The sequence below is a fragment of the Uloborus diversus genome, chromosome 6, assembly GCF_026930045.1.
Source record: "Uloborus diversus isolate 005 chromosome 6, Udiv.v.3.1, whole genome shotgun sequence".
In the NCBI taxonomy this organism is placed as follows: Eukaryota; Metazoa; Arthropoda; class Arachnida; order Araneae; family Uloboridae; genus Uloborus; species Uloborus diversus.
The window spans coordinates 143,781,771-143,794,351 of record NC_072736.1 but is presented as its reverse complement, the minus strand read 5'-3'; the positions used below and the strand labels follow the sequence as shown (position 1 = coordinate 143,794,351).

Sequence of the window (12,581 nt, the reverse complement as noted above, 5' to 3'; positions counted from 1 at the left end):
CTTAGCAACTATTCCAATTCAAACACATGATGGCACTTCGTAGGGATTTTCTAACAAATACTACTTAGCTATTAACGAACCTTCATTATGTCCATTCAAGGTCTCAATACGCAAACTGCTAATTCTTAGCTCATTCAGAAAAACTTCAGAATCAAGGTAGCAATTTTGACACAGCAGCGTATCCATTTCAGCTTATTACTATGCAAGTTTGAACGCATGCATAAGTTCACAACTACAACTCATCAGCATAGTTCACGGCAGTTTTTTTTTTTTTTAATGTTTCCAATAAAGTAAGTCACTACATGACCATAATAAGCTGAACCATCAAACCGAAGAACAAAAGTATGTTTCACCTGGAAGGTGAGAAACAAGGAACAAAAACCGGTTGAGTTGATTTTGAAGGTTAAAAGCTGTATCACCTGACTTTATCAGAATTAGGAAACATATCAAGAAATAAAGGGTGAGAGATAAGGCAGTAAAGCTTATTGTTAGGGTGTGAATAATGGATGCAAAAAGGTTATCACTCACGGCCAGCTTATTGATAAGACAAGCACAATGATAAAATTACAGAAAGGGAGAAATTTAGTATATTTTAATAATCTTTATTTTATTTTAGGTAATGATTTTTGATTACAAAATCAAATAAAATCAGAAAATGAAATTCAGAAAAAATATTAACAAAAACCTTTTGCAGAAATGCTATCAGAAAAATGAAAAACTAATGGGTTTTTACAACTGACTCATACCAATAACAGAATTTATGAACGTCAGAGATTTGATGAACGTCTTACCAGAACCAAAATGTCTTTTGTTGAAGCAATGCTGTTCGATTTTATGAACACATTTTGCAGTCTCAAACGGTTCGTGTTTGAACAGCTTGATGTTTCACGAACAGAGCATAGCTCATGCTTTATTCTGTGCTGATCTCGCAGGTGTTCGCTGGAAAAAAATGTAACTTGCAAGCAAAGCGAACAAAGAAATCGCTTATTAAACAAGAATATAACTGATAAGGTCAAAATGTATCTTATTGTTATTGTTGCATAAAAAATTGCCAATTTACTTCAATTCGCAGTTTTTTATGCATAACATACGGGGGGGGGGGGGGAACAGGGCAATCGCCCCAAACCCTTAATGTAAGAGGGCGCCGTAAACTGAGCGTTTGCTGCATAAAAATTTATTTATTTTCATATTGACTATTTTAAAACAATTAAATAATAACAAGAAATTAATTCTTTCGGTCTAAATTAAAATTCCCAAAAATAATTCTTAGTTCGCTTTTTGACATTGTTAATAGCAGGGTTGCGGAGTCAAAGTCATGGAGTGGACTGATTTTGGGGTAAAGGAGACGGAGTCGGGAGTCGAATGATTATTTTTTTTTAGATTTTTATTTGTTTGCATCGTTCCAAGGGTAATGACTCTAGAAGCGGTTTCGCCGCTTAAAAAATAAATGAAACTAAATTACCACTGCATTTTCATTTACTTATTTTTTAAATTCTACACCTGCCATCTATACAGCGGTTCGTAATTTATTTTACGTAATCACGATTTAGTATTTAGCGGAAAGTTACACAATAATTAAAACGGCAAAGTTAGTTTCTGGTGGGTTTTTCTTATTTGGTAGACGGTTGTGGATCTCACGTGTATTTTACCGAATTGCATAGTAAAATGATATTAAAATGTGAATAGACTACCATTTTTTAGAGGGAGTGGTTTTTCTATTTGGTAGACGGTTGTGGATCTCACATATATTTTACCTCAATTGCATTGAAAAATGTTATTAAAATGTGAAAAGACTTCCATTTTATCGTGTGTTATGCTAAAGAACGACCTCTCCCCCCCCCCCGAACGAACCGTTTTGGGTACGAAAAAGTTTGGAAACTGCTTCGGTGTCAATAAAAAAACACCAAACTGACCAAGAAAAAGCACCTAATATAGGGCATAAACGTCACAAATTAACTTCACAAGCAGAAGCACGTATAAAAGAAGTACGTTGTACAAAACAATTAGGGGAGAACGGAGCAATCATACAAAAGTGAAGAAACTGTTGTGAGGTAGCATTGCAAAGGCATAAAATGGAGTATACATGTGTATTAAGATGCAATACAGCAAAAAAGAAACAGAAAACATTTGACTGGGAACTTTACTAATTTAAAACAGTGAAACAAACATTAAATTATGCACCTCCAACATCGTCTGCTACAGTTCTTGTGTTTGCCCCGATTTCAGTCCCCTGATAAAACGTCAAGCCATGGAATCTGGTAAATTACATTGTCGGAGCATTTTTCAAGCCAAAAAAAAAAAAAAAAAAAAAAAAAATGAACGGTTGAATTTTACCGTTCAAATAGTTAAAAAATGGGCTTCTGTTAAATCGCGATTTCAGCACTTGTATCCTTTTTTTGCTTTTCGACGACAGAAACAATGATTTGCATCCAAAGTTTACGTTTTATTCTCATGTTTTCTGAAAACATTGAAGTTTTATTGGAAATTAGTTTCCGGAATAATATTTTTTTCAATTTTGTTAAACCCATGTGCTCCCCTAATTTTTTTGAGCAATGTAGTATTTCAAATATTTACTTTCAAAAATAAGTAATTAGTGGAAAAGACAAATAAAATAGTTTACTTTTTTTTAAGTGTTTAAACACAATGTGGGCGGATACTATTATCGACGGTTAAGGGGGAGGGGGGTCCTGACCCCCATGGCCCTCCCGTCGTATCCGCCCCTGACAGCAATAACTATTATATTTATTTACAGTACTTTTGACAACATGGTAATACTTAAGTACTTTAACAAACTACTAGTTCTGCTATCTAATGTAATCCTGGTAAGTGTCGGATAATTAGAGATATACCGAAACTACAAAAGGAAAGTTCTGGAGGATTTTCCTCTTCGGAAAAAAGTTTTCCAGACTTCCCAACTTTCCACAAAAGAGCAAAACTTTCCTGCCATCTACCAAATAACAATCTCGCAGCTAAAAATAGAACTTAATCCTTCATATTATCCACAACATCTTCCTTTTCCTTCTCTGGGTCGTCTGCCATCATAATTACAATAACAAGGGAGAGATAGCATCATCCCCATGCGTGCGAAACGGAAGTACAAAAGGAATATAAAAGAGAGAGAGAATGCCGATGGTGTGGGGGTGCTCAGAATCGATGGCATCCCCTCATCCCCGCGTTCCTTCATTCTTCCCATGTCCCGAAATGCACCGCACTGCGCCACGTGATGCAGAGGATGACTCATCCTCCGGACAACCCCCGTGCTATCGAACGCAGCCGGTAAATGCGAAAGGGGGGAGGTTGAGATACACAGGAACTACAGACGTTCCGATACTCAAGAGAGAAAAATGGATTTTTTTTTCCACACACACACACTTGGTGTAGCAATTCGGAATTCCAATACAGATTTTTTTTTTCCATCCTGGTGAAGTCTGCCACTTGAATGCCCTTGAAATTTATATCGATCGGTGAAAAGAGCATTGTTTTAAAGAATAGAGTCATTATGTTCGTAGCGTAGTTCCAGCAGGAAATAAATTAATCCTTATAATGAAAATTCAAATTATTAAACAAATCATTAAAAATTGTTCATCACACAAAAGTAAATACAACTAAAAACTATGTGCAATGATATTTTATTAAGTGGAAATCATTGTAATACAACAAGATAAAAATGAAAAATATGATTTTAGATATTTTTAAGTGGGAATTTTAATATGGATATTGTAATTATTGACACCAATGAAACCATTTCTTCTTTTTTATGAATGCACGTACTAAGAATTCACATGATGAAACAAACTTACTTTTGATAGAGATTTATTACATATTTGAACTGAGATGTTTATAAAGAAAAACCTTAAAACTGTAATAAACATAATTTCAAAACTATTTTCATAATGGTTAAGTTATGTGTTGATAAAGAAGAACCAAACACTCTTGAGTAAAACATAATTTCAAAGCGATTTTTGTAATGGCTAAGTTATGTGTTGATAAAGGAGAACCAAACACTTGAGTAAAACATAATTTCAAAACGATTTTTAAAATGGTAACATTCCTCAAGTTACTCTGGTCTACATATTGATATCTTCCTATAGTATCCACAAAACATATCTCCTAACATTTTGGAGCAATCAGTAACATTGCAGTGCTTTTCTGGAAGGTCACATTTCTCACTACACGCGAGCATTAATCAAAGACACTAACATTTCCGTTTCAACAAAATATTATGCCTTTTAATTCTCACTACCAAACGGCACGACCTTGAGGATCACGGATGTGGACAAAATTCAAGGTATAGGTCAATTACCACTAGGTATGAGCACAGGTAAAGCGGTTTGACAGCATTGGTCCTAGTTCGGCTGCAACGGGGTTCCAAAGTTGTTAACTTGTACCCAGGATGCAACGGAGTTTGCTTTAAAATTACCATTTTTATCCCTTTTTCTGCTATTGAACTGCAGTATGAGCCGTCTGCATGCTTACCTTTGAATTAATTATGTTGGATACTAATTTCTAACAAGCGGTTCTCTAATTTAAATTGGCTACTACTTTTAATTTCACTAACTTGAATGCCAAAATAACAGTTACAGGATATTTATCGTTTGCAAACAAAACTAATTACTTTCGTTTTATATTAATCGTCTGCTCGTGAAAAGTATTTATCGTTTACTGAGAAAACCATTTAACATAACAACACTGGATATTTATCGTTTGCTATCCCACATTGAGAAGCAAAAAATGGAAGAGGAGAAAAGCTGTGATTTATTGCACATGGCACACACACACACACACACACACACACAAAAAAAAAAAAAAAAACAAGATTTTTTCGACTTTTTAAATAACTTAGATAGCGTCCATAAATAAATACGTGCTCTCCCTCATACTCAATTTACTAGCGAAAGATGCCAAAAGTGGTGGGCATATGCAGTCAAACCGCTTTATCTGCTATCATACCTAAAGGGAATGGACCTATAGCTAGAATTTTGTTCTAATCTGTGACCCTCAAGGTCGTGCCGTTTGGTCGTCAACTGCTTCAGCAAAATTGCTATCGACTAGTTTAATCATTACGTTTTAAAAACACACGTAGCAAAATTGAACTACAAAACTGAAATAAATCAACAATGCAAAATTTGTGCAAAATGCAAATGCAAAAATCGCGCAAAATTGAGCTTAAGACTGAAATAAATCAAAACAGAAAGAAGCAGATTTGTCGTAATGTGCACATGTTCACTGCACATACAAAATCCCCCCCCCCCAAAAAAAAGAGGATCAATAAATGATTAAAAATTCTAGTTTTCTCGTAAACATAAAATTTCTTCGTAAACTTTTGAACATAAAAAGAAAAAAAAAGATTCAGTGTTAAAATTGTTCCAGTAAAAGCAAACGCAAAAACTTTTAAATTAGCTTTGATCATAAAATTAAACTTCAAATCAAAAATTAAACGCACAACTCCAAACTCATAACTATTAAAACTAAGTGCATATCATAAAATGAAAACGTTAAATTCCTCGTTGATAAACTAAAATAACTATCACAAAGTAACTAAAATCATGCTCTGGAGATGAGCTCATGAATCTTCTTTACAAGAAAATATACGAAGCGTGTACATGTAGATCCTGTTTTTTTACATAAAAGAGAAAACGGTTTTCCAGCATGGAAAGAAACTCAAGCGAGCGTAAAGCTTTAAACGAAAATCAACTCAAGCACGGAAAGAAATTTTGTTTACCTACTTTTAATCTTTTGAAAAAGAGAAAAGTGCGTGCAGAAACGCATCAGACTGCGAGATATACATGTCGGCACTTCCCAATCGATAAAACGAACGAAATGCCTTGAACATTTTTCTCTGAAAGAATGCATTAGATGTAAGTGCATTACCAGAAAACTTCTTTCTAGTTAGCTAGGAAATTTTTGATAAGATGTTCAAGCCATGGTATAGAGATTAATTTTTAAATTCATTCCTTCTGGATGACTAGTCAATCTTGTGGTATGGATCACAATTAAGTATTTTTTGTAAACTGTTGAGAATATAAAAACAAAATAGTACGGTGATAAGTGAACAGCAACTTTAAAATCGTATTTCTGTGAACCAGTGGCTTTGAAAATGGAAACTTAAATGGTATTTAAATATGATTTCTGAAAAGAAGAAAAAAAAAGATAAGACCCTTGACCATTTTTCAAGGAAAGAATGTCATTGGATGTAACTGCGTTACCAGAAAACTTCTTTCTAGTTAGCTAGGAAATTTTTGATAAGATGTTCAAGCCATGGTATTGAGATGAATTTCTAAATTCATTCCTTCTGGATGACTAGTCAATCTTGTGGTATGGATTACAAGTAAATATTTTTTTGGAAACTGTTGAGAATATGAAAACAAAATAGTGCGGTACTAAGTGAACAGCAACTTCAAAAGCGTATTTCTGTCAACTAGTGGCTTTAAAATTGTAAACTTAAATGGTATTTGCAAATGATTTCTGCAAAAAAAAAAAAAAAAAAAAAAAAAGGGAGAGAGAGAAGACCTTTACCACTTTTCTCTGAAAGAATGCATTAGATGTACGTGCATTACCAGAAAACTTCTTTCTAGTTAGACAGGAAATTTTTGATAAGATATTTAAGCAATGGTAAAAAGATGAATTTTTACATTCATTCATTCTTGATGACTAGTGAACTTTGTGGTATGGATTACAAGCAATTTTTGTAAACTGTTGAAAATATAAAAACAAAACAGTAAGATGCATTGGTGATAAGTGAACAGCAACTTCAAAAGCAAATTTCTGTCAACTAGTGACTTTATATATAAGTGGAAACTCAAATTATTTGCAAACAATTTCTGAAAGAAATAATAATAGACCATGACCATTTTTCTCGGAAAGAACGCATTAGATTTAAGTGCATTACTGCAAAACTTCTCTACAGTTAACTAAACAATCTAACATAAAATAGTTATTCAAGCAATCGTATGAAGATGAGTTTGAAAGTGTATTCTGGATAACTAGTGAATCTGGAAGCATGGATTAAAAAGTTTTTTTTTTTTTTTGTAAAACAGTTGAGAATATGATAAAAAGTGAGATGAATTGGTGATAAGTGAATATAAACTTTGAATGCGCATTTTGATCAACTAGAGGCTTTGAAAGTATAAACTGAAATTATTTGCAACTAACTCTAAAAAAAAAGGGGGGGGGGGATCTCTTGACTATTTTTCTCTGAAAGAAGGAAATTTTTGAAAAGATATTCAAGCAATGTGTATAATCGCCATCGTGTGGAAGAACTGGCTAAAAGATGGCTCAAGACGGTAGATCATGATGTCCTGTACCTCGTATGCAAGGTTTCTGACGCTAACAATGTATTGGTAAAGAAATAAAGCATATTTTTCGCAAAACGTTTGACTCACCTTAATAAAATATTAAGAAGGTATTTAGAAACGCACATAAAATTAAATTTTAAACACCTTCAGTACTTACAAGAATGAAATGTTTACCAATATTAACCTTACAAAAACAATGATCATATATGAAATGAGAAAATTATTCAAGCTTGCTTGAAATAAGATAATTATTGCCGAAAAGATCAATTATGCAAACAAGTATTGAAGTTAATTCATTCTGGATAACGAGCGGTGTCTGAAATATGTCGTTTAGATGTTGAAACTACACTCGGTTGGTTACGGATCTTGTTTTAATATAAATAAACATTCTCAAACTATCTTGTAGTTCGATAAAAATTTTATTACCATCGCTTTGCTTTCCGATAACAAGGATTGCTTGATGAGCAATAGCTTTAAAGTAGAAATTACTATTAAATACGTTTTAAGTTTACAAGGGAATGTGTGATCATCAATTCAAAGAGCGTCGACTACATAGTGAAGCAAATTTACTCTCTTTAAAAAACGGGGAAAAAATAAATTAATAAGTCATGACATGTTTCAAAGTTAAATTTAAAAAAACGGTTGGATAAGCTAAATTATTTCAGCGAAGTTCTTGCTACGATTTAACATCTATCAGAATATTTTTGGTCACAGATCAAGTTTACACAAAAATGCAATTACCATACCAGTTTTTATTCCATAAGCAATTACTTCACTTCACATTCATTAATTTTAGTAATATTCATTAATCAGTCATAAAAGTTGCTTCTTGAGTTAGGTGGCAAGATATTACCATTATTTTATTTTTTGAAATGGAGATCAAAGATCGCTAGACAGCTGATTTTTTAATCATTTTTTTTTTAATTTAAATTATCGGCTTTGTGGCCGGTGGCGATAGTTAATTTTGCCAGATCATCGCCAAAACAGGAACATGAGAAACACAAATGATCTTTTTTTCTTTCAGAAACTTTCTTGGTAAATTTTGGAGCTTCATAATCAATTGCGTACTATTCTCTCATTATAAACATAACAGCCAGCCCCGTAGCAGCTTAATTAACAGCTCATAAAATAACTTCTACATGGGGTGAACAAAGCTTTTAAAAAGCATATGATTTAAAACCTTTTAAAAACGTTGTTAAACTCATGACGTGAATCAAGGAAAGCTTTGATAAAACAGTTTAAAACGTCCAAAATTCACTAATCTATGTTTAAGATTAGCCTCGAAGTTGACTTGTTAACTTTATGAACAATATAACTTCAAAGTTACTATTATTCACTTTTGTTTTTGGCAAGGAAAAAAAACTTGTTTCGCCCACCAAAGACAGAGCAAGTAGATAATAAGAGATAATAAAACCTAAGGCATATATATATATATATATATATATATATATATATATATATATAGCGGGTCTAATAAAAAGTTTCAAATTGATGACATGAATCAAGGAAAGCTTAGAAAACCTGAATTACTTGAAAAACTACACTAATCTACGCTTGCTTAAGTTCAGCGTCAAAATTAAAGTTGACTCCATTAACAATTAAACTCATAATTATTATTATTCATTTTTGTTTTTGGCAACGATTAAAATGCTTGTGCCACCAACGACAAAGCAAATATAATAAGATCTAAAAAAAGAGACTGAGATTCTTTCCATGAACATGGTTGCATTTTTCACTTATACGCCGCCTTCTACACTCATTACTCGCCCATATGGCACGAACACACATGCCTTCCAGCAATTAAAACTCCATTTCTACTTTCAAAACGAAGATTCTCTACCTCCAGACATTACAGAGCTGATTCGATAAACGACATCCATACAGTTCCCATGGTAACTAATTTTATTGCAGGGAGCGAACCCACATATAACAGTTAGCTCATCATCGTTCCCATGGGTGCCGCTAATCTTTTTTACCTCCCCTCTCCCTCCAGTTACACTCTGCGAGCTATTCATTGGTGTAACAACTCACATTTCCAGTAATTGTTTGTAGTTTAGATATAAACGGCGAAGTCACGAAGCCAACCGCACCAGCAAAACTACAATTGTAAATACCTTCCTCAAATTACCGGCGGCCACCCGCCTGCTGGCTTTTAAAACGGTTTTAAAAGTTTCCCAACGACTGAGGCTTCCCTTTTTATTAGACTAACAAAAATCCAAACATTTAAAGTATGTGGTTATACGGCCCATTCTCTCCATTTGCGGCTGTAAATTGCGTTTTATCTGAATTTGAAACTGCTGTGGGAGTTCCCAAAGCACCAAGAAGGTTTATGGCGTGTCCGTAAGCTGCAGTGGGACAAGGATGGCAATAAGGTTGAGATTAAATGTGGCTTGAAAATAGAATTATAGTTCACCTCGAGCTTTATCGAGTTAGTAGAACATTCAAATCTCATCAGCCTTTTCAAGTTGATTAAAATACTTTAAACTAATAATTGAAAAAAATCAAATAAAGCTCAAACTGACAACTATTCCCAAGTAAAGATGCAATCAATCATCAACAGTTTCAGACAAAACAGCGCATTGGACACAAAAATAGTTATGTATAAATCATTTTTAAATTGAAGGGCCTGGGCAGAAATGCGACAAGCCACGAGGAGCGACTTTTCGATCAAAATTTTTGTTTCTAATTACTAAAGCTGAAACGAACATGATAATGGATAATGTAATGTGAGAAAAACATATCTGGTTTTAGTGCTGCGGAATATAGAATGCATAATGCATTTGAAAAAATCTGCAAATATTTTACATAAGTTGGAAATTGGCCTGCTGAAATTTCACATCCTGTGGCATATCACGTTCTTGACCCGAGCCCTCCAGTTGTTTTCAAGCTTTAGTAACCATATTTAATGAAGTATCTAGTCTGGCTCTGACACGTTGATTTTCTATCTGCTGAAGCTTAAGCGATTCCTTTTGATGATCTAGGGGTAAAGAAAACTGGTTTGCGTTGCGATAATGATTATTGGCTTCGTGCCAATCTAAGAATTTCACCTCTTTCAACTTAAACAAATATGAGTTCGTACAAGGTCTAGCATCAAACTATCAAACCGAACTAAAACATACAGAGAGCTAGGGGGAGTATGGTATATTAGGGCAAAACGGGAAACGGCTCTATTATTAGCTAAATGGTCTTGGAAACACACGGGAGCTTTTTAAACACGTTTGTAAGCTGTAAATAAACGAAAAAAGATATTTGTTTCCAATTCAGAACTTTGCTAGAAAGTCATCTACAGGTTGTAACTTTGCTGTGCTTTTGAAACTGTTCAATTCATATTCAAAGTAAGTCAAGTATTATTAACACCGATACAATGCAATGTATCGCAGCAATGCATTGCTGCGATACAGCAATGTCAATGCAGTCTAACAGTGTGTTTATCAAGTGTATTGGTTATATTTTTTTTTAACAAAATTGAACCCATAAGATTTGATAAAAGCGTTAAAGCAAACGTTTTAAAAAGTTTTAGAGAAAAAAAAATCATTGAAAAACAAGCAAAAAAGCCAATAAAAAATAAAACTTCTTAGGCAATTTTTATAAGAAAGTATCCAGGACTAAATTATTACACCAAGTGACGATGTCTCTTCTGTAAACATATCTTATCTAAGTCTCTCAGACAGATGAGTATGGAATCAGAACACCCTCTGATGCGCTACATGCAATCTAATGACGAGCAGTCTGTATATGCGTTTTGCATATAGTTATTTTTGGCACTTTGGAATTTGTTCTTCCTGCTGTTCTCTGACGATTATAGTATAATACTCAGCAGTATATAATAATAGTGCATATATATAAATAGGATATATAAGAAAGGAAATATATAAATAAATAAATAGGAAATAAAGTAAATAAAAATTAATAAGTACAAAATTTAATATTTTTTAAACAGAAAGTATCTGTGGTTACTATTTTATAAAGTAGCAACTGAAAGCATGCCAGAATTTTTGAAATATTGAATCTTTAGTTAACCGTATTAATTATAAAGTATATAAAAAAGAAGCAAGAAAGAAAGATTAATTAATAAGCATGAAAAATGAAAAAGAAAATTTTTCTTTGAGAAAGTATCAATGTGAGGACTGGTTTGCACATCCTCCCATTATTTGTGAGACTATTATCGAATCCATTAAAATTTCCATACGCTGGAAAAGCTTCAAAAGTACACTAATACTGTTTACTAATATTGGCAATCTTAGTTTTTCCACCATCATCACAATTCATCAACTTATGAAAGTAAATTTAGAAAGAACTATATAAAAAAGGTATCTTATATTTTTTTCTTTTTAACTTTTATTTTCAGAATGGTAGACACAATCACGACATTTATGCAATATCAGTTTTATCATGTACTATTGAACTTGGTTATAGTGGCCTCGTTCATAGCGACAGTTTTGTTATAGCATCAATTTCAATACCTTCTTCACCATACACAGAAATCGTTTATAAAATCACTTAGCCAGCGTCATAAATATGCTGAGCTCTTGGATGGCGTTCTAACGGAATTTCACTGAAGTTAGCAAACAAAAGAAAAAAAAAAAGCATTCTTAAGATAGTAATCTTACTTTCGTTCGCAATTAGGTAAGGAATAACCTTCCAAACATTTTTCAAGCTGTCGATTGTCGTGCAAATGAAAGTTGATAATAGGTTACAACTATTAGCTCTTCTCCTTTGCTTCTTTAATACTTTACACCACTCGATAATATTTGCAAGAATATTGAGTTCATAAAATTCTCGAAATAATTACCAGTAACATGAAAAAGGGCTGAATTATAGTCCATAAGGAAAAAGAAAAAAAAATCGGGCAGAAAGAACGTTCTAAGAGTTAGATAATATTCTTGTTTATTAACTAACTGCTGTTGTCGGAACGAGAAAAGACGCGAAAATGGTCAGATATCTAACAAAACAGAAGGCAAAGGCGAGGATATTTTACCAAATCCAGTGGCATTTTGTACCTACTATCTTATATAATTAAAAACGGAGCGTATCTATATATGTACCTATCAATGTATCTATGTTAGAGTTACTTCTCCCGAACGCCAGTGAACTGACCATTGAATTAGGTATCGATAGATTCGTATTTTTCCCGTCTTTATGTTTGGCTTTTTAATATAATCCTCCAATAATAGTTAGCGGAGATATCAATTAAAAACTATTAATTTATACTTAGATTTCAACATAAAGCCCTATTTTTCGAAGGATTTCTTTCATTCAAATTATTATTCAGTGCTTCATCTGACT

General features: G+C 33.1%; 1 protein-coding gene across 1 annotated transcript in view; it reads right to left on the bottom strand.

Annotated features, from left to right (window-relative positions):
• LOC129224326 (uncharacterized) overlaps nucleotides 1-12,581 on the bottom strand; it is a 430,920-nt gene that overhangs the window by 190,671 nt on the left and 227,668 nt on the right. The gene's annotated exons all lie outside the window — the stretch shown is intronic.